We start from the raw sequence: 25910 nt of genomic DNA, 5'->3' as shown, positions 1-25910 counted from the left end.
TGCTGGCTGACTTGTGTTTCTGTGTGCAGATAGTTCCAATGCAGTTGCTTTAGCTACCCTCCATTTTGGTATCAAGCCACATATTTTCAGCCCTCTAATATTTGTAATGAATATACACAGAGGTTGTGCATGCATTTATATGTGTTAAATGCCAAATTGGCACATGTTCTCTTGGCTCAGCCAGGACTGAGGAACCTGGAGCCTTTCCTGCACAGCGTCCCTCCAGGCTGCAGATATTACTTTCATTTCAAATAACAACTTTTCCTTGAAAGCCTCTATGGCACCTGTGCTTCCTCAACAAGGCAGGCTCAGGACCATGCCAAGGGACACGTGGTGGCTGTGCAGCGGGGAGCGAGCACTGGCTGCGGTCCATCTCCCCCACAGACATGTCCATGCTGCAAAAGTGCAGCCACGTGTGCAGCCCCTGGCTGAAGCCTCCCAGCATCCCGGGCTCTGGTCCACCTCACACGGGCTCTCGAGCTCCCACGATCTCCCATCTACAACAACAAGGTGTTCTCACTGCCAAGGCCAGAGTAGCTCTGCCTGGGCCAGGATGCTGCCTGAATACCTCAAATAGATGAGAAACTAGCCTTATCTCTGTCTGTCTCTTCTTCTCTCTTTCTCAGTCCTGCTCTGGCTTCCCCTGCTGAAATGTCCAAGCACCTCCCAAACTGAACAGCTGTCTGACAAGCTTCTCCCCAGGGCTGCTAGGTCTTGGATGCTTTCAGATCCACTTCCTCCTTCTGCATTGCTCCTCACACATCATCTCATAGCAGCAGACTTTCTGGATCCGGCACTCAAACAGTAAGTGACAAAGGAGTTGATTGCAAACAGACCTTTTTGGTATGCATACATGTGAACACATACTTATGTTTGAGACTGGAAATCTTAAAATTATTTTCTTATTTCCTTATATTTTTCCTACTCATTTTGTGTTCCATTTTTAGCTGTGCTTGCAACTTATTTGGAACCTGCCCTCTTAAGTGACATGGATGAATTATCACTTTGCTTTTTCTGGGAAAATAATACTATAGAATGGTCACTTTAGCATATACAAGTACTACTGGCAAGGAATATGTAGATAGTTTAGATTTATACGGCTGTAACTGAAAGCAGAACTACGCTATACTCTGCCTGACTGCAATGAAAACAGATAGTCACAACGGGCTTTTGTATGAACCTGGCTCCTAGAAATTCTGGCAACAAAAATAGAAATACCATCATTTGTTAATTCTAATTATTTCAAAACTCAGACATGCAAGCCTGTTCTTAAAGGGATGTGCTGAACTGAAATGCATAAAAAGAAAATAGTAGCACTTTCACCAGCAGAACAGAGGCAACATTGAATCTTCCAGGAATTTATATCACGGTCATCAGCATGAAGTTTGAATACTACAGGTTCTTCTAGACAGAAAGAATAAATGTTTCTCTTCCAACATCCTTAGGATAAGCTTTTTTTCATGCTTGTAGAGTTTCTGAAGCAAGCTCTTGATGTAAGCATGAAGAAGCATTACAGTGGCTGACCCATGCCCTGGCCACCTGCACAGAAATGCCACCAGTCAGGCTGTGAGCCTCATTTCTTAGCAAAAGATGGCCAGTAGACAACAGCCAACAGGAATCAGCAGCAAGAAAGCAGTTATAAGATTTTTTTTCTTTTTTATTTCAATTTTTCCTGGAGACCCTTGGGACTTTTCTGACAGATTTGATCAGTATCCGTCTCCTGTTCTTGTTGTCTTACAATAGTGGTATTGATTTACCCTTTTGTGTCTGTCAATCTCCAGTTAACAGTATTTCAGATCTAAGCAGGTTCTGCTATGCAGTCGGTCCATTAACAGCTCTGAAAGGGAACAACATATTTCACTCAAATGCCACTTGCAACTGTTATATCTTGTTCATATTTTACCTCCGCCCCTATAATTTCTGAATTCACTGTCCACTTCCAGTCACATTTGATAAAGTGGGAGAGATATCAAAGACAAGAAGTTCCTATAAAGCAGTGAAAACCAGGGCCTGGGTATAGGACAGAGACCACAGTTAGTATCCTGGGTGCGGGAAGGGATGCAAAGTGAGAGTATATTATACAATAGTTATCTGTCCTGTTTGATCGCCAGCTGGCAACAAACAAACACATCCCAGAGAGCCAGTCAGCACCACATGGCTCAAAACAGCCCATAGCATTGGCTGCTTTTGGCTCCCCAGAAGTTAGGCAACTACCGGAGATGAGATGAGGGTCCATGAGGCATTTCAGGCAATGCATGGAAATGTGAGATCATGGGAAACAGTTATGTTGGTTGTCATTATATGGATGAAATACAGAAATCCTGTAGAAAAACAGACTGCAACAGTTAGTATGATCAGGAAATAACTTGGTTTAATATTTGTTTGCTTATTGTTCACTGCAGAGAAGGTGGGTTATGTCGAATGCCTGGCAGTGGGAGACAGAAAATGCTGAGCTGCAGAATGTCCCCAGGGGCTGCTGGAGAACAGTTTGTCCTATGTAGAGATGGGTTTCCCCGTGCAGTGTTGTCATGGACCTCAGACTCCACAGCAGATACAATACAACTGAAATCAATTTAGCTTCAAAGACAAATAACTAAACTCACTCAAATTACCTTTATTTGTGATGGACAGAAGACATGTCCACAGTCTGCTGCTACAGCCAGTTTTGTTAAACTGCAGTCAATGAGTTATTCTAACTTTACTGTGATGCTGGAAAATACAGGTGAGACTAACTAGGACAGTAGCTGAGCAAGGAAAGAATACTTGCTGGACCATTAATCACAATACCTTTGTAGCTTCTCATCTCTTTTTGTACAAAATTGTCTAATCCCAGTAATAATACATTTTTCTTTGATGTGCTTAACTTGCTTTTCCTCTTACGTTTCCCCATACAAAGAATAGCAATTCCGATGAAATAAGTGGAGAATCAGGAGAGGAGGATGAGACTGCCAATATATACCCTGTGACAGCATCATTTTTGTCAACAGAGATAAAGCAATCGTGCCACATTCAGGAACACACGTTGTTCCATCATGGAGTCCTGACTTATCATTCGTCAAAATCAGAGCTCTTTCCTTCCCCATCCATGTTTCTACAAGGGGAAGACACACCAGTAATGAAGATGACTGCCTGCATTGGCTTTGCATGTGACCTTTCTCCAAAAGCAATCCCTTTTTGTCAGTTTCACATAAATCCATCAAAATCCTCCTGTCCAGCTAATTCCTGTGAGGCATCCTTAGGTCTCCCAGCTCAATGACTAAAGCATTGGCCTATTCCCTGACCTTAGCATCCATTTTATTATTAAACTTGGAAAAGCAAGCAATTCTTCAGACTGGCAGGCCAGGCAACAAAACCAGGCTTTAAGAAACCACACACTATGCATGTGTTTTGTTTCCACTAAGTTCACTGAACTTGGCCAGCTGTTGCCTCCTGGATTAATGACCAATGCCTCCTCCCCTCAGGTGTCCCCCTTAGCTTTTCCCTGGAGAAACTGGTCAGCCATCAGACCTGCTGGGATCTGAATCCCAGACTACTTTGGACATTGACCTTTCCAACACTATATGAATTTTTTAAAACAGTTACTGAAAGTTCAACTAATGATTTATTTATTTTTTAATTAGTCAGGCCTTAGGAAGAAAAAGGGATAGACTCTGACAGCTCCTTGGTCCCAGAGCTGCTTATCAGCATGTGCAGTAAACAGGGGAAAAAATAATAAATATTACATTCTCTCTGAAGATAAGGGATTTCAGAGTGAAGGATTGCTTCCCAATAGTAAACTTCAGGGCAATGTCATGGAAATGGGTCACGGATTCCCGGAATGGAAAGTCCATTGTGGGCCTTCCCTGTGGCAAGGGATTCTCTCCTGCTCCCGCTCCATTCCCCAGGCAGCCCCACTTCAGCATGTAAAGGCAAGGCTGCAGCCTGAAGGTGTCTGCACCAGCACCTGCATCAGTGACCTTTAGGGAAGGAGTGGAACCCCATTTTGTTTCTCATTTCAAAGAAACAAACTTTCCTAGAAAAATGACTGGTGTTCAAGTCCTCTGCCTGTGTAGAGATTAGGTTTTTTGCCTGCTTTGGGAATGAGAGTGTGTTGAGGGCTGAAGGACCCGTGTTCCCTATGTCCCATGGGGTTCCTGACCCTGCCAGGGGCTCACTCCAGCACCAGCCACTTGGCAGCGGGAACTCAGCAAGGCCAAGGCCGATCCCACCAAACTCTGCCAAGCTGGACAGATGAGCTGCCAAAGCCCATCCCAGCGCGGGGCCTGCTGTGCAGGGGTCCTGCAGCTGACAGCAGGAGGTGGGTGATGGACCACTTCTGGGAGAGAAAATATGCTCTCCCACCACTGCGGGAAGCTGCTCTGGTTCCTGGCTCTCTGTAGCATTCACAGTGATGACTTGGCATGTTCATGTTCTACATAAATCCTGATAAACTCCTAACCTCCGAAACATCCTGTAGTTAGGGGCTCCCTTGTCTATTTGCCATATTGTGTGAAAAAGTGCTTCCCCTTATCATTATTACATGTGCTTCTGCTGCTGAGTTTCACTGAATCTCTTTGCGCTCTTGCTTTAAAGGCAATGTGAATATTAGTTCCTCTCTCTCTTATCTATCCCACCCACTTTCTTCATACATTTATTATGTAGCCTTTATTAATCTCCCCCTGAATGTAAACTCTTCTAACTTTTTTCAGTCTCTGCTTAAGGAAGTTTTGCTTGTCCACATCAGTAATGGTGTCAGTCACTATGTACCTGTCTTGAATAGATCAGCTGAAAGATCAAGATGGCTCTGCATCCCATTGTGCAAAAATTAGATCAAGCACCCCTTCTTTTAATATGACTACAGAAATAACTTAAAGGAAAGCCTTACAACAGCATCTTCTGTATCTGTTTGTAGCATAATTTTATTATTATTATATTTTGTACAGAAGGGCATATGTTTTATTAATTGCCAAAAGCATAAATAGCTTTTTTAGTTTCTATTTAAAGAGGTCTTTGCAAACTGTATAAGGGCAAAAGAACCCATTTTTTTAACATGTTTTTAATCTCTTCCCTAAACAAATTCTCTGACTTGAATTTTTTACATTTTGAAGGAACTTGGGTTTATGGTTTGCTGTGTGATCCTCTCTGTTAATGGTACCCATCACATTTTTGTGGTATCAACATTGTCTGTTTTCCATAAATGTGCCATCATAATTTAAAACAGCAGCTTTAAAATATGTTTTGCCTCTGCCCAAGGGAGATCACACCACATTTTTTTACACTCTCGGTGGAACTGCAATAACCAAAGTATAATTTGCATGGCCCTTCCAGTCTTTAATGTTTAATCAAAGTTATCTGGCAGTGTTTAAATACCTATTAATTCTGCTAATGTTCAGCCTGACTGTTAAGTAACTGCAGCTGCTTTACAAAGAAACTGCATTTCAACCTCTTAATGTAAAAAGATGTATGCCTGGTCCACAGCTTCAGTTTGCAGAGCCACCTTGTCTGTTACCCTAGAACACTTCCCTAAAGTTCCCTCTTTAGAGAGTAAGAGAGGAATCTGAGTAAATTCTCTTTATGTTACTGTTTTTCTCTCTTCATTATGAAAAAACAAAAAAGAATCTTCCCTTCTTCTTCTACCCCTTCCAGTTCTTTCCTGGCATAAACTTTACTTCCACTACAGTGACACAACATAGGGCAGAACAAAAGTGACCCAATTTATGTGTGAACTTCAATTGTAGTGATTCAGTGTAGTTTCATGATGTAAAATTAAATGTTTACAGGACTTTTAGGATATAGGATGTTAATTCCTCAACAAGGAAGACCCCTTGAACATCTTAGCTATTTTGTGAAAAGTATCCTTCTTCTGTCTAAGATAATGGTCTTTCTGAATTCCTTCTAGGAGCATTTGTATTCCCAGAAGCCACACCAGGACTAAAGCTATTAATTTAAAAGCTTCTGGGCAAAGCTGTCACCTTGACATTTGTGTCTGTATCAGAGTCAGTGCTGAGACTAAAAGCAGTCCCTTGACCTGATTGTGTTGATCCAGATTCTTTGGCCCAAGGGAGATTATTTTTGTTGTTTCTCTTAAATAAAAAGACACAATTAAAAATAATAATATAAGAAAACACAAGTGAAGAGGAAGTGAATAAGCATTAAGCTCAGAACAATGGAATGGGTCCCAAACAACCTGCCAGGCCAAACAAGAATTGCAGTCTTGGCTTCAGCCCTTCAAGGGCTTTTTCATCTGCTTAACTCTATTTCCCCTGGCTTGTTCCTGCACTGATTATGTCATTAGGGCCCCAAGTTCAGCAAGAGCAAGCCCTAATGAAGCCATCTTGCACAGGAACCTCTGTAACTTGAGGAGCATAAGAGTACCTCTGAAGTCATGCTGGTGTCCTGCTGAGGGAGAATTTAGTTTCTCCATGGGCTTTGTGATGACTTGGGGGGTGACCTTCCAGAAAAGGACTGGTGGAGGTGAGGGAGTCATGGCTTCTCTCTAAGATCAAAAAGAACTAATGTACCAGCAGAGCATCAGGAGACAGCATATAATGATGGGTATCAAATCTTCACCTGTCACGATGTCTCTGAGTATTTTCCTTTGAAGTGAAACTGCTACATGTTGGCATGGATTGCTCTTTGGCCTTGCCACCAGCCATGTTACATCCCGCTCCAGGAGTCTGTGCATCTCATTACAGTTTCAAGAAGGCATTAGGCCAAACTATGATCAACTTATTCAGTCTGAACTGCATGTTGATCCAAAACATCCCCACAGAGGTACAGAGAAATGCCTGGGGATGAGATTATACCAAAGTGGGATTAAGTTGTCCCAAACTATTAAATAATCTGACAGTGGCTTCTTAAGCAGACTTGGAAAAGTTGGTTTGCAGAAGCCTTCAGGTAAGTGAAAAATCTGTTGTCTTTAGCTGCAGCCAGAGAATCGGATACATCGGTTAAAAGTAGAGAGAAATGTAAATACAGGAGCGATGTGTTGACCACTGCAGGTAAACGCAGGGAGCCAGGGGAACAGAAAGAACTCTAAGTTCTTTGTTTGGATGCTGTGACACAGCTGTGACCTCGGGGAAGCATAGGACAGAGATCTGCTATGGGCATCCAATCACTAATAGGAAGTCAAAGAAGCTTTTAGAAGCATTTGTACAAGATATCCAAACAATGAGATATGGTGGTAAAAGGAGATTTTAGTTACCAAAAACTGTGTAGAAAAAAGCAACAGGGTAACTAAAATCTCCCAAGTAGATAACCAAGGTTTTCACCAGGAGGAGAAGAATGAGTAGGTCCTAAAAGACAGGTACATGAAAAACATTAGAGCAAGTTACTCCTATGCAGAAGAACACAGGCATATAGGTATGATTCCAGCTGCATCAGTAGCTTTCTGAGGACTCTAGAAAGTGGATACTATATGAAGGAATAATGCAAACATATAGCTAAGAATAAGGGAACAAGACAAACAAATACAGAAGCAGAGCTGCTACAGCACAGAAGGCGTTCCAACTAGGAAAGGACAGAAACGGGAATTGGGAAAAGTTCTATAAATACATTTTAATTAGAGAAAGAAAAAGGAAAGTCTTGGTCCATTACTAAACAGGAAAAGAGAGCAAATAACAAATGATGCAGAGAAGCCTGGCATGTCTCTTGATCCAACCCCTATTAAAAAAAAAAAAAAAAAAAAGCTCTTTGTCAGTAGCTAATTATTTTATTTTTAAAATTAGGTAGGACTGCAGGCCAAAACAGGAAAAGACCAAGTTAAAGAGTACTTGGATGAGCCAACTGCATTCAACTCAACTCCACAGGGCCTCATAAAGTTTACCTGAATTTATTCAAGGAATAAAATGAAGTAATCTGTGAATCGCTAACAATTATTGTAAAGCAATTATTGTAAAGAAGTCACATAGAACAGGATGAGCCCTAGAGCACAGGAGAAGGGTGAATATAGTGCTGATGTTTAAAAAGGAATAATGAGACCCCAGGAAGCTATAAACCATTCACCCTGATTTCCAAAAAATCTGGAATGAGTTATTAAACAATCAAGTTTTAAATACCTAGAAGATGGTATGGTGATAAAAAGCAGTTCACTTGAGTTTGTCAGGAACAGATCATGTCAAACCAGTCTAATTTCCCTTTTTAACAGAGTAGCTGGCTTAGTGAATAAAGAAGAGCAAGTAGATGTGATTTATCTTAGCCTCTTGACACGGTTGCACTAGGTATGAGCTAAAATGTAATCACAACAGGACGGGTGCACAACTGGGTGAACTTCACTCCAAAAACACAGTTATCAATTGTTCCTATCAAATAGGAAGTTGTTCGAGTGGGATTCCTCCGGGACCTTTTCTGGGCCTGTTTCCATTCTTTTCACTAATGATGCAGATGATGAAATCTGTGGTTACCATTAAACTTGGAGAGGATATAAAAGAATCACAGTCAGAGGATCAAAGCACAGAAATGATCTGGAAAGATGGTCCACAGCCAACCTGATTAAGTAACCACTAGGATAAAGCGCTACTTTGAGGAAGGAGAAATCAAATTCCCAACTATAAAGCTGGAAGAAATTCATATGCAGTAGGATGGCAGAAGATCTGTGGCATGTAACAAATGACAGTCTGGATTTGTGTTGACAGTGCAGTGCACTGGCAAAAAAATTTAAATACCTGAGTTGTATATATGAAAGCATCACATGTAAGACAAAGAAAACAATTATTCTGCTCTGCACTTCAGTGCGAAGGTCTTAGTTGAAAGGTTTTGGGCACTGTCATTTAATAAAGGTATAGATACACTGGAGACAATTCCAGAGGAGATCAACAAGTATGACCAGAGATTTGGAAAATACAGCCAGTGAGGTACAAAGACTTGCACTTGTTTAGTCTAGAGAAGATTGCTTAGACTGGAGAAGATGAAGGCTGAGGCAAGACTCTGGTTCCTAAATGCACACAAAATTCTAACAAAGATGACAGCGAGCAATTGTTCTGGTTGAAAGTAAGGACAAAAGGAGATCAGCTAAAATTGCAGCAAAAGGCTGTTTATGCTGGAGCCTGGGGAAACTAGAGCAAAAGATTGTCCAGCCTTTTTCACTGAAGAGGCTTAGGCACAGGTTAGGCAAATGCCTTCTAGGAAGGGAGAAACTACACTAGTTTAGGTCCCAAGAGACATCTCTGTCTGGAGACTCTTTCCCTGTCTGAGGTTCCTGCAGCTCTGAGGCTTAGTAGGTGAGGCTGCAGGTTTGTAATCTCTGATACCACAACACACTAACTCTGTTAGTGCTTTAATAGCAACGATTTTATGTACAGTTATGATCAGTCTAAACAGCCCTGCTCCTCCCTGCCAAATATTCCTGGCTATCAGATTTCTTCTGCTGCTGGGGAGGTAAGACAGATATAATGAAATAAATTAATGCCCACTGATTTTCTTGCATTAGCACAAGGAGGTCTTGGCAGCAAAAAAAAACAGTGTTGGTTACTGCACAAACACTGAGTGTTTGTCCATTTCTATGGCCTCAGGTACATAGCCCATATTAGGGCAAAACCCAGGTACACTTCTTCCTCTGTTTTCCCCAAATGCGATGAAAGGGATGGGCTGCACCCTGGCTGGGACTGACAACATGCTCCACCAGGCCACCAGTCTTCACCACCAGGACCACAGAGGGACTCAGGTGAGGCACTGGCAGGTCAGTGCAGGTAGACCCAGGTAGCCAAACAATGCTTATCCTCAAGGGCTTGTCTAGGCAAGAGTAGGGAGGGAAACAAACTCCGTGGGAGGGAACAGGCTGACTACGGTCACATATGGGTCCGGGGCAGATCCTTGCCCTGTTGCAGACTCTCGCGTTGCCATCACTTCTTTGATCCTCTGAGAGGAACAGAGATCCCCTGACATCCCAACCTGCCCCATGTCTGCGTTGCTCCGTTTCCACTGCTTGGAAAGGGCTCAGTGTTCCCCAGCCATCCTCTGTACTTTACAGGATGACACCTTGCATGCCCAATTGCACACAGGAGAGTTTTGAAATGAATATCATCTTCCAGGCATAGTAAAAAGCAGGCCGTGGTGGGGGGGAAGGGGGAAGAAAGCCCTGCCTGAATCATTCACCTTCAAGAATCCGTAATCCATACACACATTCAGGCATAACTTATCTCCAGCACTTGTTATTCCCTGTGTCATAAGAAGAGTGTGCAGAAAATACAGAATAGATTAAATCAATGAATTGAAACCATCTTTCCCCTCTCTTTTTAAATATGCTTCTACGTATTTCTTCAAAATTTATAACCCAACATGTTTATTTTATTTTTAAATTTCAGAGCTGGAATTTTGCTGATAATTTATTTCAGTGCCACCTTTTGTTTTCTTAGCTGCTTGGGTCTCACACATCTGGTGAACAAGCAAAGTTTTGTGGGGGCCCAGCTATTTCCTGTGAGGCTATGATGTGTTTTGTCCTATCACTGCAGCAGTCTGTAAGTGACACTAAGTTAAGGTACTCAGGCTGCTTTCCTGTCTTGAATGTTGTAAATCAGTGCCAAAAAATAAGGGCGTCAGGAAACTAATGAAGAGAAGTGACAGCAGTCATTAGAACATGCGGCTCCAGGTGATGGCCAAAGATAGCGTTAGGGAAGTGATGGAAATCTCTGCAAGGGAGTCAGATGGGAGAGTATCATCAGTGGATAATTCAATTTTATAGTTAAATTAGAACAGTTCTAACACAGACATGATTTTGGATTTCACAGTGTAAGCACAGTTCCGTTTTGCACTGAAAACAGGAATTCAGTTTCTTTGTTATGTTTGAAAAATACGGTCTCCTCCTCAAATTGGCAGCATTTATGCCTCTGGGTATGAGATGAATGGTCTGCTAATTTGTTAGTTTGTGATTTGCAATTAATTAGAAACTTGGTCCTTTAAGAAATCTGTTCCAATTGTCCCTTTGTTTGAAACATCTCAACAAAGAAATAATACAGACCATGAAAATGTTCCATCTAGTCAAAATTCACTGAAACTTTGCACATAGACCATAGTTGAATAAATTAGTTCGCAATTAAAATTTTTATAACTAATTGCAGACAGGGAATACTGTGACTTCAGGAAAAGCTCATCCAATCATCTGGTTTCCCCTAGGGTGAATCTGCACATGCTAATCCCACTGGTTTTAAGGATTTACATTCACTAATCCCATTGACTTGGACTGATCTGTATGTATCAAGACGACATTACTTGGCCAGTTCTTTTATGTTTTCACATTTTGATTTGGTGCACAAAAGGCTCCCTTTGCACTGCTGATCCAGTGTATAATTGAGGCATTGCTGAAGAACCTGGAGCAACAGAGCTCTTGGTGATACTGAAGTAGTGGAACCTTGTGCCCCCTTCAGGCAAATATCACCCTTGGTTCCATCACTAACACAGCACACAGAACACTGGTTTCAACCTGTGGCCTAGAAATCCCTAAGAGAGTTAAGAAATACAACTTCAAAGGAGTCTACAAAAATTAACTAAAAATTCACCTATTGCAGAAGGCTTAAGCTTGCTACACAGGAATATATGCTTCCTTTAGAAATTTTATAGTGGTCCACAAACTAAAAAGCAAAATGAGGTAAATCAGTAACAGATTTGATTCATGTGTCCTCATTGTCTGTTTGGTGTAGCTCTGGTGGTCTACATGGGCTGTAAAATCCTGGAACAGAGCCAGACGAAAAAGGCAGGAGTAAAAAAAGATATATATTTTTAAAAATAGACATGTAAGAGGCATGTCAGCAGAAAGAAAAACAATAACACCAACAACAAAAGTCCCACTGGATTAGCCCAGGAGAAAAAAAATTGAGTTCCTTTCCCAGGAACTTTGACTAACAACAGCCTTGGTGGAGGACAGAGATGTCCTTGGAAGGACTCTTCTCCATCGATGGAGCCATGCCAGTTGTTCCTCTGCCACACACTAAGGAAGAGATAACAAAACGGATGCCAACGCTAAGAAAGCTGCTGTGGCAAAGAGGTGCAACAGCTCTTCACACCAACAGTGGTTTACAAATCCAAGCACCAAGGGCTTGCTTGGGTTCTAGTAGGGACCTGGAAAAAAGATCACAAAGACTCTGACTGAAATGAAAAATGGCTTATGGCAAGCTCTTGAAAATTTTTTCTATAAGTAACACCAATTTAACAATGTAAATGTAGTTCAGAAGCAAAATAATGTTTCTGTTTAGAAAAAGTTGAAAACAAATATTGCTTAACATTTAAACAGACTAATTTTTTTCTTTTTTTTTTCCCAAATTCATAAATGGCTCTGATTGTCCCTTATTTGTACAGTGGGACGAGTTCATCTGCCAAAAAAAAAACCCCAACCAAACCCACAAAATAACCCACCAACCAAAACCAACTCTCTAAATCTTAAAATAACTAATATCCAAAAATATCAGTCAAAACATCATCACTCAGAAGGGAACTACATCCAAAGATTTAACAAAGATCTAATAGTGGAATGACTCAATGCCTGGGAAAGAGAGCAGTTACTGAACGGGCAGGATCTCTGCAGATCCCAAAGCAGAAGCACGTCAAGAGTGAGCCCCACCAGACAGCAAAGCAGCCTGCGTGGCGAGGAGATGCTGCTGCAATTGCCAGCCAGGAGAGGAAAACAGGAGACATAAACCACGAGGGAAATGCAGAGTTGCACAACTCCTCTGACAGAGAGAGAAATCCCAGAGCTGTTCCTGCTGGCCGGCTGAAGCGGGGGGGATGCAAACTCATTTCTTTGCATTATCTGTTAGGAAAACACTGCCCAGCGGAAAGCGTGGGAGGAAGCTCTTGCCCCACGGCAGGAGGGAGGTGGGTGCAGCGGCTGCTCCATCACGTGGGGCTGGCAGCAGGGAGGTGACCCCGGGTCTGTGGGATGTGTCCCTTCCATGCGCTGAGGGAGCAAGGGCTGGGACAGTGAGTTCTCTTTCTAGAGGGGGCTTGAGAAGTCCCAAATAACAGAGAGGCAGCTTGTGCAGGCAAGATGGTAAGAAGCAACTGGGACATGAGGGGAAAATCTGCTCTGGGAAACAACACTACCAGGAGAGCTGGTGTGCTGTACATGGATGCTGGGACACAGGCATGGGTTGGGAATCTCAGGACCCCTCATTTTCTAGTGCTGGAAAAATTTGTCCTGGGGACTAGGACAAAGAGGTTTGGTTTTTCTCCATGCTTCTGTTAGGAATTCCTCTGGATTTCCAATCAAAAAATAATAAAGAGTTACAGAGGAAAATACACAAATGCTCTTTCTGCTCCAAGGCCAGGGATGGAGCGGGCTGATCTGAGAGGCACAGACTTGGGAGGAGGTGTGTGTTCTCCCAGGGTTTCCTCCCAGCACCTTCTCGGGGAAGGGCCATGGCTCTCCTTCCTCTGACTGCACACCTCCCAGCTGACTTTCCTGCTTTGGGGCACAGGGTGGCCAAGGCAGGTGTTCCTCAGGTTGCCCCTTGGGAACATGAAGCTGTACCTGAGGGCTAGAGGTGTGATTTAGGCAGTCAGTTCCTGTGTGCACAGGTCTGGCAGCGATTCCAGTCTGCAAGAGAACTCAAGGTTATAGTACTGATCAAGGCACTGTAAAGGCTAGCGAGACCACTCAGACCCAGATTATAAGATAATATAATAATATAAAATAATCTCCTGGAAGCAAACAATGAGCTGATGTGACTCTGCTTTTAGGTCTGGCAGCTGGACCAGTGGTGAGAAACACACAATAAAGTAGGTCATAGGTTTCCAAAAGACCTTTTTTTTCCTTTAAGCTTATGAGAAAATGGTGATTTAAGGAAATCAGCTTGAAGCAAGGTATTCATTCTGATAACAAAACCTCAAAGGAGTATAGAGGGTACTGTCATTACAGTAATGGGCCCCAGATAAGTGCTTCATCAAGAAGACTATACATCATTACTACTTACAATGCACTGAAAAGATGAGGCAAGGGGAGAATGAATGGCATTTGCTACAAAAATAAACTACAAGAGAAACAGTGCTCAGTGCTTTCATATTTTACACCATAAAATGCTCCATTTTGGAATTCAGTTAACCCAAATACGCATTTTTCACCTCCTCTCATCACCCCAGAGTGCTACTAAAATGGAAAGACCTCAGTGCAACCTGCCAGTCGAGTCTCCTGTCAGTGAAGCAGCCGTCCAGCCTCAGAGAGCCCTGCAGCCAGCATCCCTCTGGAGCATGGCCGGGGCGACCAGCAGCCCTGTGCAGCAGTGGAGGTCCTGCCACCACATGTACAAGCTGCGGAGAGAAGCAATTTCCTGCCTTATTTAAAAGCATGGAGGTGGCCAGTGCAAAGCTGAGGAAAAGAAAACACAGCCTCGCCTGGCACAGTCAAAACAAAATTTGGTCTCATGCTTCTTTTCTTCCCCTGTGCCCACACTTGCAGCTGCGCCATACTGCTGTAGAGGTTGGGATGTAACAAACTGCTGCAAAGTTTTGCTTTGCTCAGGTTTTTCGCTAGATTTATGTAAAGGAAAACATTTTTTCTTGCATTGCTGTTCGTCTGCCTCAATTGCTTCCTGCTTTCCCCAGGAATCCCAGCAGGTGAAAAACTGCTCTCAGCTTAACCATTAAAAGCTGTTCCAGCCGTGGAAGCAGAGGAAAAGCAGAGGCTGAACTGTGGGAAGTGCACGCTGGGGAGGGCACAATGCTGGGGAGCCCAGCTGGCAGGTAAGAGGGGACAGCCATGCTGGGACCTCTGATCTGTCCTGGGAGATCACCAGGACTCAGGAGAGCCAGTGTCCCCAGCCCTGCCTGTGCCACTCAGGGAGAGCACTCCCTGCTTAGGGGACGGCAATGATGTACTCAAATGGATGAAGACAAATCTAGCCTGGGTTCAGGCTCTGAACTGGACTGTTTTCGTGACACTTTTGAGTGTTTGTATTGGTCTAGCAGCAAGGAAACGGGAAGGCTTGGAGTGACAATCACAGGGTGGTTCCATTCTGTTATCAGGTATCATAAACTAGGCACAGATTCTCTTGCCAGGCTGCACCCTCAGTTTCATGTACAACTGCTTCTGGCTTGTGTCAATTTAAAATGTGTCTTGCAATTGCTCGCCTTCACTAGCAGCAAATTTTTATTCATAATTTATGCAGTGCTTTTACAACTTTCACGCAAAGTAAAATAAATGTAGTGGCTGGAGAGTCCGTAGTTGAAGGGGGTGATAAAAAGAAGAATAAAGTATCTCTGAAATGAAATTTCTTTTCCAGCACATGCACTGGGCCCAACATAAAAGACACAACAGAAAATTTAATTTAAAACTAATTTATTGGTGAAATGTTATCAGAATCCCAACGAAGACAAATAAATCAACATGAGACTGGGAAAAAGATCAGCTGGTGAGGATAAAAGCTACCAGCATAACAATCTGCAGCCGGGGGAAGAGTTACACAAACTGGAGTACATCAGCAAAGCCAGAGTACTCTCTCCACAATTTTAGATTCCAAAATGAAATCATTTGAGGTTAAAATGCTGATGGGTGCAAATATTTGTTCATTTCACAACAAGTAAATACTAGATTTTTGACCATGAAACACTGCCTTGGCCCCATGCTTCTGTTTCCCCCTGTTCTGCAAAAGTACGATGTTTCAAGTAAGGAGCAGAGCAAAGAGAAGTGACACTTAGGGGGTATGTTGACTGACTTTCACTAGCACTAGATTTATGTGTTTCTCTTTATTAAGGCAAAGGAGACAGAAATTGGACAGCTGCTTGGTTGCTCTAAATCAGAAGGCTGTGAATATAATTTTGTTTCATTTTTCTGGAAAGAAGGTCTAGATGAATGAGGAACGAGAAACAAAAAATGCTGACCAAAAAGTTACTTCTGGCTCAAAGTTCACCCAGATACTGAGATATTGTCTGAAGAGGAGAGATGGGCTTTTGGCTGAGGACCTTGCCAGAGGTCCAGAGGCTGCACAAAGAGACATCACCTCCAGTGGTGTGATTCCTCTTGCACTCAGGGAAGCAGGATTTGTATGCCCTTGTAAAAGAGCAACACATGGGAAAAGGTGCCTGAATCTCTTCTCTGCTTATAACATACCGTGGGGTCCTATATTTTGGGTAGCTGTTTTACATTATATGTTTTGCTCAGCACTTTGTGGGCATCTCAGTGAAGAAGAGTAAGAGTCCCCAAGAAAAACTATTTACTCAGTATTCCCTCTGTGACTAGAAGCACAAAAAGCTGTACTCCTTTGTGAAGATTCTACTGTCACAAAGTCTCCAGCCTATTCTTGAGAGGTTTTAATTTTGCATGAGGCATAACCACTTAGTGAAGCATCCCACAGCTTGTATTTTGAAGGATGAACTTTGTTTTAGCAATAATGACCGCAGAGTTATGAACAACAGTTCCAATTCGGTTCGTGCACAATCAGACACAATTGTATTTAATCGATGAATTCACTCCTGTGCAAATGAGGGGCCCAATTTCATCAACATTTTCTTTCCTATACTGTAACAAATTATTCCTATCAACTGAGCAGAGCGTGCCAAAGTTTCTCATGCTCTGATCTATGTGAAATAATTAGTATGATATTGTCTGGGTTTGAGGTCACTCGGCTCTTTTTCTTGTACTTTAGCATCCACATTCATTCCCATTCTGCATTAATTAGCACAGAGAAAGCAGGATCCAGCCATAAAGGACAGCTCCTCTGCTTTACAGCATCCACTTCATCCAGACTTTTCTTACACAGCTTCTTACCTTTCCAGAAAGGACACCCTCAAAAAATACCAACAAGAAAACCCTGATATGTTGGTTTCATAACAGCAGAAACACTGACAAAAAGAATTTCTAATTAAAGTAGAAGGACTGATTTGTTATAAAAAGAGCTTCCCAACTCTAGTAATAAATAAATAAATAAATAAAAGGAAAAAGACCTGACACCTTCTCCTTAAAACACAACTTAATCAGTCCTAAGGAGTAGTAATTCTCAGGGCCAGGGTAAATCGGCAGCTCTCTACTACAGCATTGCTGATTTGTGCCAGCTGAACTGTTTATGAAGCTAATTGTGCTCAGCTATAAAAAAGAGAAGATGTTGCCATTGGCCTCATAACAGGAGAGTGAAAGGAAAGGAGCATGAATTGGTATGGAGTAAGTCCTTGAGGTTTTTGGGTGTTAGCTGTGGTTTTTTGAAGGAATTTCTCTTCTCCAGGTAGGCTGCATTACTATTGCTCTGTTATAAGAGGTTATAATAATTTTTCAACAGCAAACAGTACTCTAGGCTAGAAAGAGTCAAAGGTTTTCTTTAGAAGAGCTCCTCAGCTTAGAGGCCAGTTCTCTACCACGTGTCCTATCTGACAGCCCATGGGATGTCATAGCAAGCCCTGCTTGTGTAGTTAGATTTATATAGGGGTTGCTATTTGCGCAGAAGGAAAAGATTAAAAAAAAAAAGTTACAATTAAAATTCTGGTTGCAGCATAGTGAGGTGCTTATGGCAGAGAGACTGGTTCATCTGTTGCACAGAGCAAGATGTCTACACCAGCTAACCAGATTAGGTTATGTATTGTTGGCACCGTTTCTACCAGAGCATTGTGACCTTTCAGTACACACAGGCGTGCTTGTTAGAGCCAGATGAGTAGAGATCTGTCTGGACCTGAGGTGCCTAGTCTGGAACTATACTAGGGCAAACTCGCTCTAGGAGGTAAGCGGGAGCCTGTTGTTCCTGGGATCCAGCTCATCTGGAAAAGATGGTGCTCAGCAGAACACATATGCATCCCAAATGATGAGTAAAAGAAGTCTTTTCTCCAAATATATATATTTTTGAAAGAAAGCAGTGTCAGGGACAAAAATAAGCCTGGGAAAAACGCTTTTTCCGCCCCCCCCCCCCCCCCCCAAAAAACAATAAATCTTAAAGCTAAGAGCTATAATTTATCTAAATCTATGGTTGAAGTTTGGTTTCTGTTATTAAATAAACAGCAACAGTCACCTTTCACTACAGCTCCAGCATACCACCCTGCTGGAACACAATGTCTGACCAAAGCAGTCTTTTTTTTCTACTTCTTTTATAAACGTGATTTTGCATCAAAGTGAAAAGAAGAAATTGTGCAAGATAAGCTAATGCCACCCCATGCTGCAAGCATGGAGCCTGAGCAGTTGCTGGAAGCTGAAGTTTATTGAAATAGCAACATGAAATATTTAATTTCAAAGGTGTCATCTTCAAAACCTCTCCCCTGTTATTAGGGTCAAGATTTTCATCAAACCTTTTCAGTAAGGTTACTACTTGGTTGTGAATATGGTGTGTACCTACCTCTCAGTCTGAGAAATGATACAACCTGAGGGAAGATTTCTTTGTTGGATGTTTGTTTTTTGGTGTGGGGTCATTTTTTTTGGTGCGTTTTTTTGTTTGTTTGGGTTTTTGTTGTTGTTTTTTGGGGGTTTTTTTGTTTGTTCTGTGGGTGTTCTTTTTTTATTATTATTTATTTGTCTTTTGCACAAAAGCCAGCCAAATGGTGTTGCTGAGGTGAGATGAGCATGTGTGAACCTCAGACATTAAAAATCTCATGTTATTAGCAGTCTGTGTCTATCCTCATCATCCCTGATTAAATTTAATTCTTACCTCTGGAGTAATTTCCAGACATCACTGACTGTCTGGTCATTGCTTTCCAAATTCATTACGGTAGAGAAGTGTGTTAGGGGCATGGACAGGCTTTTCATCTCTTGTGATGGAAAATGTGGTGTAATTACAAGCAATTAAGGAAAGACATTCCCAAAGCGGGGCTGAGGGGCTCACATCCCACTTTCAAGCATTCATCTCCCAATTTTAATGTATTTTAGGACACCATTGCTACAAGGAAGATCGATGGGTCACAGACAGCTTTGCTGGCTGCTTACTCTATGCTGGCTTTTTCCCAAGGAGGAGCAGGTGGCATTTTTGATGTTACGATAATTCACAGTGAAAAAGAGAAGCTTGCAGATGGACCTGGAAAGACACAAGTAAATTGCCTGCTGACAGATTCGTGTTCTCCAAGTATCGCCTAGGCACATGATAAAAAGAAATGCAGGATTGGATTGCAAAGCAGCCTCTTATCAGGTGATGTCTCCTACTGATATCACATAAGGCCCCAACTAATGAAACTTCAGCTAATTTGTCCTTGGTGTTATTTTTCTGGTGAAGTTTAAATAGCGCATTCCTGGGGTGAGCTGTTCTGCACACCTGACACAAGCTGGACACATTGCAATGGGAGTAGAGCTGCCTATGGTGTTTCTTCTTGTAATGTGTAGCATGTTTGAGAGCACATACAGGGGCTATGCGTCTGTTTAAGTTTCAGAGTTTTCCATTGTACTTTATGGCATAAAGATATCTGATTTTTATTTCAAACAAGAATGAGTCTGAAGAGAATTTCAGCTCCAGGTGCCCATGAGGCAAAGATTAAGATCATAGTGTCTTAGCCTGGGCTCTTCCAACAGCCCAGATCAAAGTACCCCCAAACTGCGAAGCTGTGAATTTCAACCCAGGTGTCTGATCTTCCTTTCCCAGAGAGGATTTCTACACAGGTGTAATTTCATTGACTCCCTGCAGTTGTGCGTGGTGTGTGTTGTGAGGTTTTTTTGTGTGTTGTGTGTGGCGGTGGTGGTGTTGGTTGTTTTTTTGTTCTTGATTGTTTGTTTTTTGGAAAAGCAGTTTAAAAGGAGAGCAAGGTCCTGATTCTGAATGCTGGGGTTTAGTTAGGTCTTTATCTCCAACCTTTTGCTCTCAGCTTCCTTTAAGACCTCTGTGGCCATTCTGCCTTCAAAAATTAATTTACACACATCCAAGAGCAAGATTTGGCTTGCCGCCTGGCAGTGGCAAGCACTGAAGACCATCTGTAACAATAAATGGCTCAGAGATCTCTTCCTCTGATGGTTTACTGCTGACTCATGACACAGCAGACCAGAGGGCTACTCACCCTTGCTTGGTGGGGGTAAACTTGGCTTGAAGAAATCAGTGATGTTGGCTCATATAGAACAAGCAACCGGAAATTTCCATGAAATGTATGAAAAACCCAACACTGGCAGACAACATCTGCTTAATATGATCTGCATGAGCTGGTTGTGGCTCTTCGGCTGTCCTGTACCTACTTCAGATTTTGCCTCAGGGCTACATTACCCGTTAATAGATCCAGTGAGACAGTATTCAGTGTAGCCTACCTAAAATCAGGCCAGCACAAGATGTCTCAAGGCAAGCATGCACAGTAAGTAATCCTTTTGGAGGAGCATGGTCATTCATGGCTCCTTGTTGCATTCTTTCAAACCATGAGCATCATACTGCCTTTCCTGCATCACCTGGAGAGGCCAGGAAAACACTCTCCTTCCTTCAATTTGTCAGTGTCACTGGTACCCCACCACCTACTCCTTTCAGGCTTTCTCCATCTGGCTCTGGTGATTTACTGCACCAGAGTGTCTCATAACTCCTTCCCCTGAGACTGTCTTAAAGGGAGAGTATCCAAAAAGAGAAGGCAGACTTTCCCTTTGGCTGTGAGAGAGTCATAACACTGATCTAGCTCACCGGTATCTCACAAGTGTGAGGCTTAGGGCTGTCTGGTGCCAGTGATGTGGGGAAAAGCACTAAAGTGGCAAACAGCTCCTTCTCATCTGCTGATGGAGTGACCCTCAGAGCTTGGCCACCCTGGGAGGAAGGATGAGAAGAGAGACCCCACAGACCTGCACCATTCAAGCCCAGCACCAGGCTACCGGTTCCTAACTGGTCTCCTCAAATAGTCCTCATAACCTTGTTACTGGCCAGGGCTGTTGGGGACCCTGAGTTAGGAGAATCGAGTGGGGTCTTTGCCTTCCTGACAATAAAATCTATTCTAATAATAATTTCATGAACATGTACTCTCTGAAGGGCAGGGAAAAGCTTTTGTTGCTTGAGGTCAGGAAAGAAAAATTAGGTAGCTTGCTCGAGGCAAGTGGACTTGAGGAACACCTGCTGTAGGAGGCTTTTGCAAGAGCAGAGATGGCAGGAAAGTTGATGATGACCTTGCAGCACACACCTAGAGGAGGGACCTAAGGAGAAGCCCATGGACAGGGTTTTGGAGCTTGCAGACATGCAGAGCGTTCAGCACCACATCTCCAACCAGCCTTGGTGGTGTGGAAGAAGGTGACAGTCCCTCAGCTAAACTTTGAAAAAATAGATATAAATCTACATCTAGTCTGATGTAGATTTACATCAATGCCAAGATATTGCAAACAGATGGGAAAAAGTGTTTGAGAAATTTCCTCAGTGGAAAAAAACCAATAATTTTCCAGTTTCTGTTACTACTTGAATATTTATCAGCTTGGCCACATGAATGACTCTTTAAGCAAGGAAAGGAAGCACACGCAACATTAGTAGTTCTTGCAGCAGCCCCAGATGTCATTTTTAACTGACAGACTCAGCAGCTTCTGACAATATTTCAAGACATTTTTACAGAAAATGTGTCCAAGTATTTATTATCCTAGACCAAATAAAAAAGAAATTCTATGTAAATCATCAGAACGCAGGGAAAAACCCTGAAACATCTATAGTTTTTCTCTTTATGTCATGTAGTATTCCCAGATTGGAAGCCAGGTGCACAGTGATTTTTCTAGTGGTGAGAGCAGGATATTGGGTTCCAGGACTCTTGGGTTAAATTATCGAATCTGCCATTGATTTGCAGTGTGACCTTGGGCAAGTCATTTAAAGGGAAATACATAATTATTAGTTTCATTTGGCCAGGCTCACTTACTGTCTATGGCTTTATAGCAGTTGCTACTTTTTATTAGAATGGTTGGGGCGGGGGGAGGGGGTGGAATCTCTTTCTTTGCAAATACTTTTTCTTGTTTTGATGGGTTAGAGGTTTGGTTGTTGGTTGGTTTTTAATTCTCTCTCATAATGTATGGAATATCTAAATGAACCAACAGAGAAAACTAATAATCTGGATTCTACAAGTAATTTTGCATATACTGCAAGATGTATTCATGAGTACTCAATTTGAATAGCATGTCTTGGGTTAGTATAGTACATAATTGAATAAGTACATCGTTGCATGATCAGTGCTTAAAGGAACAGTAAAGGAAAAAAAAACCTGCACAAATACATGTCAATATGAGAAATATTACCCTATCTGATAATTTAAATATAGAGAGAGTACAAAAAAAAAACCCTTGTATTTGCGGGTGAGGGGAATTACTTATGAACGACTTATTTTTGTGTGTTTTAGCTAAAGTAAAAGGTGTCAGCAGGAATCATCTCCAGGCTTTTGTAAAAATACAAACTTTCCAATAGTTCTAAATAAGAGTGTTTTCTGTATAAAAAAAAGCTGCCCACAAGTGGGTTCAAGCACTTTGTTGCTTTTATTTAACACCTTAGCAGTGTTTTTAAAATAAGGAATTTCCCATTTTTCACACCTTGAAGCAAATATTTTATAAAAAACATAAAAAGGTTTGAGGGTGTTTCTCACATATTCTCTTGCTTTTTGACTCATCTTCCAATTTTTCAAAATATTTCAGGATGGCAATTCTAATTCTGAAAAGTATCAGGGGAAGGGGAATATTACCATTTTAGAAACATGGTTAGAATAAAGGGTAAAGTTAAGGTAGTCTGTAAGTTAGGATTTGTTCTATCTTTTCTGTAGCCTAATAGGACCATGCGAAATACAGTATAATACTTATATGTCCTGCACGATTATTTATTTTGAAACTTATCTGTAGTAGTTTATAAAGTGCTTAGAGATCCTCTGATGAAAATGTAATAACTATGTCATGATTGCCATCGTTGTTATTATTGTGAATATCATTGTTTTTATTCCCCTGGTGAAATAAGAAATCAGTTTGTAAAGATTACAACAGCTGCAGGGCATGTGCTTTGATAACTTCTCTGCATTTTGTACCATTGCCAGAAGTTTATAAAACACTGCAGAAGTAACCGTGTTCTTAGCTAATGGGTAGGAATTCGCTTAGGCTGTGAAATATCCACTTGATACGATGGATAAAACTATTGGGTACATGGTGCACCATTCTTCATTCAGGGGATGCATAAAAGTCTTTATACAAATGCCCTGGGATTCACATATTTAACCCCAGACAAACATTTGTAATTTGTAACGGTGTGCAAGGTGCAGTTATTACAGGTAACATGTAGACTGTCAGGGGTGATGTCTGGCAAATGACATAATGAAGGGGTCCCCTGTCATGAAAGTGCCAGCTCACACCTTGTTACTAATCCTGAACCTGGGCTGTGGGAGTGACTTAAGCCACAGCTGCCACAGTAGCTCTGGCTCAGCGGGGACTTGAAGGGTTGGGTTTGTCTTGCACAGGGGTAGATGTTGCTGTCCTTTGGAGGAAAATGGTCTTCAGTACTCTTGTAGGAATGAAGAGAATGCAGAATTTCCAAGGAATTTTACCCATAAACTCTTTATGGGATAAGTGTCACATCCTGGACGTCTCACTCAAAATTAGCTGTTACTTGAGTGGACATTTATCTGACAAATTAATCCGGTCATTATTATATGGGAGGAAAAGGTAGCAATGACTGAGGGTATGAAGAAGGAAAAATGACCAGAATTTAGGACAGTTATCTGAATCTTGAATGTCAACCTCTGCTCTGCCACAGACTCACCATACAACCTTGGTCAGGTTCCTTAATGACCTGGTGCACTGATTATCCAAGCATAAACTGGGCTAAAACTGCTGTCTGGCTCCCCTTCAAAGTGAAGATCAATGCAAGATACCTTGTGAGGAGTTCCAACAAACCCCTTCAATGTGGTACCCTCACCAGGGATCTGAATCAGAGGGCAATTTTGAAAATGGGCCAGTGGGCTTTGTTCACGTGAAGGAACATCTAAATGCTGGCAGATGGAAAATTCTCCTTCTCTTTCTAAATCAGATGTCACAAACAACGGGAAAATTAAATCCATTTCTCAGGATATATCCTTGCACAGGAAATTCATCGGAAGGGTGTTTCCCTGATAACAGCTTTCCCTGGGAAGAAACTGAGTCTGTCTTTTGTAAGGCACTCTGAAAAACAACTCCCAGTATCCAGATGCTGTCAAAATTATGTGAGACTACTATACATTTTACTATCAAAATATTTTGGCTTCAGAACTAGCAAATCTTTCTACCTCGCTATGAAAAGATGCAGGGAAATGAAGTGATTGCTCACTGCTACAGTGGTCTGTGGCATGGGGAAAATAATTTCATTTCCCTCTGTTGTGAGACCTCACAAGCTCCTGGCACCTCGCCCTGCACTCCAACCACTGCCTCCTGCTAGAAGACTTGCTGCTCACCCGCCAGCTGAGAGATGCTTGCTGGAGCATTCTCCTCTAATGCCTAAATTTTTCCTACTAAAATTATGCCCCACTGGCTCCATAAAGACACGCTACTGGGGATGTAACTTGTACACTTGAATGTCACCTCCTGAGTTCAGTTGTGGTGATGGGACCCAGAGGGAGTGCAACAAATGTGTTGGTGTCTCACCTAAGCGGGCACATGGGTGGTGCCAGTCCCTGCAGCTCTTTTCCATCCTGGGATAGCATTGGCTTGTACCAGGCTCAGCTTAACTGCGATGTGGCCTGTCCAGCATTGCCTCATAAATAATCCACACATTTCAGGTTTGGGGTTTTTTTGCCACTTTGACACACCATTTTCCTGGTCTTAAATGGGAGGATTCTTAATTTCTTGTGAGAGTGGGACCCAACATTTTAAAGTTTTTCTTTATTAACTGAAGCTTAGAGCTATAGCTACTCTCAAATCCTCCTGTTTAAAATAGCATAGGCAGATGTTTTCTTCTGATGTCTTGTTTCAAAAAGTCCCAGTGGGTTTTTTGTGACAAAATTGTTTCTAGCAAGCACCCTGTAACATGTGAGCTCTGCAGAAGTGGCAAACGTGTCAGCTTAATGCTCTCCTCTGGGGCCACCACCCTCCGCCAGAGCCAGGGAATCACCTCAGATGTCAGCTCTGCAGCTGCATTTAACACATCCCTGTGCTGCTGTGGGTGTCGATACACAGGGACGAGCTTGCTGAAGGGTGAGAGAGGCAGCATTTTTGCAGCCCACAGCAGGACATGTTCTCACCCAGGTGACACCAGGGCAGCTGCAAAACCCAGAGAGCCAAATTCAGACTTTTGCAAACCCTTTAAATTTCTGCCCCTAAGGCCTTGGAAAACCCCACCTTCAATTCATCTGCTAATACCACTGCTGTTTCCAAGAGTTAGCAGGCAGCTGAAGAGGCTTTCTGAGGCTGCAACTTGCACATTAGCCCAGAGATGCTCATCAAAAAGTACCTAAAGTGTCATGATGCCCCAAGGAGTGAGGGTGCTGGCTCTCCCCACGCAGCCCGGGGACTGAAACCACCTCTACCTGCCCCAAACACGCTCAGTGTCCTCATTCATTTTGGAGTGAGCGTGGGCAAGTCTCCGGCTCAGGTCTGCTTCCTATCACCGAGTGTGCTGCATGAAAGGCTGCTCACATCGGAGCCAGTGCGGGTCAGGGGTGGCCAGGGCAGAGTGCATGAGAACTTCCCTCTGTCCGGGAAAACACTTTTAATAGAACAAATCTGGCTCCTCACAGCACGCAGCTAGCCCACAGTGGAGGGGAGGGGGGCAAAAGCAGAGGCTTCTCCAGCAGCTGTCAGCCTGCCTTTATAGCAGCAGTTATTAAAGCTGGTTAATAGGAACCACCCTCCCATGCAACACTCTGTGCTCTCATGGCAGGTTGGAGCCAAGACGAGCAAGCCAGGTGGACCATCCAGCAAAAAACCACACTGGTACAGTAAGGGAAAGAGATTTGTTCCATGAAGTGCTGCAGTTTTGCCCTCTGGCAGACAAGGGGAGTGCTGCATGGGCACCCTCTGTGAAACTATGGCAGCTCTAAAAGCCTAGAGGATTTATGGGCGGGTGGATTCCAAGCCAAGATTCGCTCTGATCTGAGTTAAATCCCCAGCCCAATATTAAAAATCGGGTGGTCTGCAGAGCAATCCTGCCCAGCAGGATGTGAGCGAACTCCAA

The sequence above is a fragment of the Caloenas nicobarica genome, chromosome 7 (genome assembly GCF_036013445.1).
Source record: "Caloenas nicobarica isolate bCalNic1 chromosome 7, bCalNic1.hap1, whole genome shotgun sequence".
Lineage (NCBI taxonomy): Eukaryota > Metazoa > Chordata > Aves > Columbiformes > Columbidae > Caloenas > Caloenas nicobarica.
Note: the sequence above shows the minus strand (reverse complement) of the source record.